Consider the following 6,180-nt stretch of genomic DNA (forward strand, 5'->3'; position numbering starts at 1 on the left):
GGAAACAAAAGCTCTGGTAACTTAGCCTGGCCCCTGGCAAGGGAAGTGCAATTCTGCCTCAGGCAAAGACTTTTGAGAATCACTGCAATAGGTTGGTCCCCCAGAAGATCAGCAAGAACATCAAGCCAAGACCAAGCTCACTGACAAGGAGAACTGCAGAATTCCAGAGGAGGGGAAAGCAAAGCATGGAATTCATGGCTTTTTCCCCATGATTCTTTAGTCTTGCGAAGTAAATTAAATTTTTTATTTTTATTTTTTTCTTATTGTAATTTTTTAAAACTTTTACTCTTTCATCTTTTAATGTTTTAAACATCTTTAATGTTTTTTAACTAGTTTATCTTAACAATACCTTTTTAAAAAAATCTTCTTGAACCTTCATTATTATAGTCATATTTTATCCTTCATTGTATCTAACTTTATTTTTTGTATACATACAGCATTTTTTCTTCTAAAAAATTTTGGGATACAACTTCTTCTAATAGATCAAAATATACCCTAAATCTAGCACAGGGTTTTGTTCTAGTTTCCAGCCTGAGCAAAGTCTCTCCACTTTCTTTTTCTTTCTTTTCCCAACCAACTTATCTTATCAACTCCCTTTCTAGAATTTTTAAAAAATTTTCATCTTAACAGTCATATTCCATTCCTTCATCGTGTTTACCCTTACTTTTGTGTGTATATATATATATATATATATATATTTTCTTTCTTTCTTTAAAATTTTGGGATGTAGTTTCTTCTAAGAGACCAAAATACACCCAAAATCAAGTGGGTGGCTCTGTTCTATTCACCAGTCTGAGATATATATATATATATATATATATATATATATATATATAAAATTTTATTTTATTTGAACTTCTTTTTATCCCCTTTCTTCTCCCCATGATTTGGGGTCTCTTCTGATTTGGTTAATGCACCTTTTTCTGGTGTCTTTGCCAACCTTTTAGTATTTTATTCTCTCATTCATATATTCTTATCTGGATAAAATGACAAGGCAGAAAAACTCACCACAAAAAAAGAACAAGAGGCAGTACTGAAGGCTAGGGACCTAATCAATATAGACATTGGTAATACGTCAGATCTAGAGTTCAGAATGACGATTCTCAAGATGCTAGCTGGGCTCGAAAAAGGCATGGAAGATATTAGAGAAACGTCTAGAGAAATAAAAACCCTTTCTGGAAAAATAAAATAACTAAAATCTATCCAAGCTGAAATTAAAAAAGCTATTAATGAGGTGCAATCAAAAATGGAGGCTCTCACTGCTAGGATAAATGAGGCAGAAGAGAGAATTAGTGATATAGAAGGCAAAATGACAGAGACTAAAAAAAGCTAAGCAACAGAGAGACAAACAACTACTGGACCATGAGGGAAGAATTCGAGAGATAAGTAATACCATAAGATGAAACAACATTAGAATAATTGGTATTCCAGAAGAAGACAAAAGAGAGAGGGGAGCAGAAGATATATTGGAACAAATTATTGTAGAGAATTGCCTAATATGGCAAAGGAAACAAGCATCAAAATCCAGGAGGCACAGAGAACTCCCCTCAAAATCAATAAGAATATGTCCACACCCCATCATCTAACACTAAAACTTACAGGTCTTAATAACAAGGAGAAAATCCTGAAAGCAACCCAGGACAAGAAGTCTGTAACATACAATGCTAAAAATATTAGATCGGCAGCAGACTTATCCACAGAGACCTGGCAGGCCAGAAAAAAATTGGCATGGTATATTCAGAGCACTATATGAGAAAAACATGCAGCCAAGAATATATAGCTAGGTTATCATTGAAAATAGAAAGAGAGATAAAAAGCTTCCAGGACAAACAAAAACTAAAAGAATTTGTAAATACCAAATCAGCTCTATAGGAAATATTGAAAGGGGTCCTCTAAGCAAAGAGAGAGCCTAAAATTAGTAGACCAGAAAGGAACAGAGACAATATACAGTAACAGTCACCTTACAGGCAATACAACGGCACTAAATTCATGTCTCTCGAGTTACCCTGAATGTAAATGCTAAATGCCCCAATCAAAAGACACAGGGTATCAGAATGGATTAAAAAAACAAAACCCATCAATATGCTTTCTACAAGAAACTCATATTAGACCCAAAGACACCTCCAGATTTAAAGTAAGTGGGTGGAAAACAATTTGCCATGCTAATGGACATCAAAAGAAAGCTGAGGTGGTAATTCTTCTACCAAATAAATTAGATTTTAAGCCAAAGACTATAATAAGAGATGAGGAAGGACACCATATCATACTCAAAGGGTCTGTCCAATAAGAAGATTTAACAATTTTAAATATCTATGCCCCTAACATGGGAGCAGCCAACTATATAAACCAATTAATAACAAAATCAAAGAAACACATCAACAATAATACAATAATAGTAGAGGACTTTAACACCCCCCTCACTGAAATGGACAGATCATCCAAGCAAAAGATCAAACAAGGACAACTGACAGAATGGGAGAAGATATTCGCAAAGGACATATCAGATAAAAGGTTACTATCCAAAACCTATAAAGAACTTATCAAACCCAACACCCAAAGGACAAATAATCCAATCAAGAAATGGGCAGAGGACATGAACAGACATTTCTGCAAAAAAGACATCCAGATGGCCAACAGACACATGAAAAAGTGCTCCACATCACTTGGCATCAGGGAAATACAAATCAAAACCACAATGAGATACCACTTCACACCAGTCAGAATGGCTAAAATTAACATGTCAGGAAATGACAGATGCTGGTGAGGATGCAGAGAAATTGGAACCCTCCTACACTGTTGATGGGAATGCAAGCTGGTGAAACCAGTGTGGAAAACAGCATGGAGTTTCCTCAAAAAGCTGAAAATAGAGCTACCCTACAACCCAGCAATTGCACTACTGGGTATTTACCCTAAAGATACAAATGTAGTGATCTGAAGGGGCACGTTCACCTGAATGTTTATAGCAGCAATGTCCACAATAGCCCAACTATGGAAAGAACCTAGATGTCCATCAACAGATGAATGGATAAAGAAGAGGTGGTATATATATACAATGGAATACTATGCAGCCATCAAAAGAAATGAAATCTTGCCATTGGCGATGACATGGATGGAACTACAGGGTATTATGCTGAGTGAAATAAGTCAGTCTGAGAAAGACAATTATCATATGATCTCCCTGATATGAGGAATTTGAGAGGCATCGTCGGGGGTTTGGGGGGTAGGGAAGGAAAAAGTGAAACAAGATAGGATCGGGAGGGAGACAAACCATAAGAGACTTTTGATCTCACAAAACAAACTGAGGGTTACGGGGTGGGGGGGGTGGGGAAGTTGTAGACATTGGGGAAGGTATGTGCTATGGTGAGTGCTGTGAAGTGTGTAAACCTGATGATTCACAGACCTGTACCCCTGGGGCTAATAATACTTACATGTTAATAAAAAATTAGAAAATTAATTTAAAAAAACACATGGAAATAAAAATAATGTCATAAAAGAAACAAAAAGCTATGACATCCATAAAACATTAAAGCACTTGTAGGAGAGAAAAATGTTGGAAATGAATTTTTCAAAATGACTGTTAAATATAAAAAATATAAATATAGCTAAAGATGACATTATTGAGCTGCAACATAAAGGTATTCCTCAAAATGCAGTTTAAATATAACTTCAATTTCATTATACCATTTAAAAAGTAATGATAATTTCCTTGTATGATGATCTATCTAGTCGATTCACACTCAACCTTTGGCTTTTAGTGTTTTCTTTAGCTTATCAGATCATTAAACAAAGCAGGTATACTTTTTAGTTTAGTGTTTTGTTTTGTTTTGTTTTGTTTTGTTTTGTTTTGTTTTGAGAGAGAGAGAGTGAGCATGAGAGCGGAGGAGATCAGATGGAGAAGCAGAATCCCTGCTAAGCAGGGAACCCTATATGGGACTCTATCCAGGATCATGATCTGAGCCAAACAAAGGCAGTAGCTTAACCAACTGAACCACCCAGGTGACCCCATTTCAGAGTTTTGATAAGTCTCTTAGGTCTCCTGTATTGTACAGTTTTCTCCTCCATATTCTTCTTTTCTTCTTCTTTCTCCTTTTCTGTCTTTTTTTCTTTTTCTTTTCTTTTCTTTTTTCTTTTTTTTTTTTGCGGGGGGTGTTGCTGTATTTTAAAGATTTGAGTGTCTGTTGTCCATAGAGTTTATCACAGTCTTTGTTTTGCAGAGCGCATCTATGCTTTATCTATTAACATGTTCTTCTGTTTCCTGTATTTTTTTTAGATATTGGTAGTTAGATCTAGTGGTTTAATTAGATTCAGTGTCATTTTTTCATGGCAAGTGTACATGGTGACGTACGTGGTGACATATATTACTTCTACCAGGATGTAAGTAATATCTATTTGTCCTTATGTAATGTTAGCAGCCATTGATTCTGATTGCCAAGATGCATTTAATTAAGATGTCTCAAAATGGCAATGAATCTTTAGTTATCTGGAATGCTTCTGTAAAAGGAAACACGCCCTCATCAAATATTTGGTTATCCTGAGGTACAATTTATATAGGCGTGAACACTATTTGATTTTTTCCTTTGTCAATTTTCCAAACAATGAGTTCCTTAGCAATCTTTAAAGTTAACAAGTGATTTTTTTAGTGTGATTTTGAACATATGGATTTAAACATATTCTTGTTTTAAACCATCAGAGATACTACTTACATTGGTAACCTCTTTTTGTCATATTTAGCCTAGGAGGTTATTCAACTTGGCTTCTGAGTCCTTTTTAACAGGACTCTATTAGTCTTTTATAGCTTCATACTTTATTGTAGAAAAAGATGTTTTAGGTTCATCTTATATACTTCCTTGTCCCAGAACCAGAATAAACATGATAAGAACTATCTAATATCCCTGGAAATAAAATAACCAAATCTGAACAGTATAAAAGAAGACTCAACTAGATAGATGTATTTTACTTTTGCCAATAAAGTAAAACCAAACCTCTGAAATTATTCTATAAACTCAGTGTAATCATGGTAAAATGCCAGCAAGGATGTGGAATTTTGAAGTTAAAAACAAAAAACAAAAAACCAGGAAATGTGCATGAATTGCCAAATCTCTGAAAAATTGTTCATAAAACATGTACTATTATATTACTGTTTTACATATAACAAAATACATACTTTTGATATGTACCAATAATATGTTAAAACATAAGAAAAGCTATGCTAATTAAAATCACAAAAAGTACCACTGTGTTGCCAAAAGAATTGGTAAAAAGAAAAAAGGAAACTTTCAATGGAAAAATAGTTTATGATAAAATTGACAATTCAAAAGAAAAGAAAGATGGGGCACCTGGGTGACTCAGTTTGTTAAGCATCTGCCTTTGTCTCAGGTCAGGATCCCAGGGTCCTGGGGTGGAGGCCCTAGTAGGGCCTCTGCTCAGTGGGGAGTCTGCTTCTCCTTCTCCCTCTGCCCTTTCCTCCTTCTTGTGCTTTCTCTTTCTCTCAAATAAATAAATAAAATATTTAAAGTAAAAAATTTTTTAAAAAGGACAGACGGATAGTTTATCTAATAAATGTTAAGACAATAACAATCAAGTTGGGAAAAATCCTTACCTCACACCGTAGAAAAAAAATGTCAAATGGATTATGAATCAAAATATATAAAACAAGTCTATAATACTACTAGAAGAAAACATTAAGCAATTAAAGTACACATATACATTTTTCATAATCAAAGACAAGCAACAGATGGAGAGAGAATATCTGAAATTAATGGAAAAAAATATATATCTATTGAAGAGTATCTACAAAAAAATTTTAATTGGCAAAGAATAAAGAGAAAAATTTGCAAAAGAAGTAGAAACAGTCCATAAACCTATAATGACATTAAAACTGACTAGGATTCAGAAAAATATGAGTTACTACTTTTTACATAAAATTGAATTAAATTAAGTGGATTGATAATAACTATTATTACCATGGATGTGGGGAAATGGGCCCTGAAATTCACTGCTGGTGAGAAAGTAATTTGTACAGCTTTTTGGAGGGCAATTTAGTAGTACTGAATACAATATTAAAGAAAACCATTGATCCAGTAATTCCACTTTTGGGAATTTATCCTATAGAAAAAGGCATTTGTCCTACAGAAATACATTCATATGCCAAAAAAGTTACATGTTCAGGATGTGAACCAC

The sequence above is a fragment of the Mustela erminea genome, chromosome 6 (genome assembly GCF_009829155.1).
Source record: "Mustela erminea isolate mMusErm1 chromosome 6, mMusErm1.Pri, whole genome shotgun sequence".
In the NCBI taxonomy this organism is placed as follows: Eukaryota; Metazoa; Chordata; class Mammalia; order Carnivora; family Mustelidae; genus Mustela; species Mustela erminea.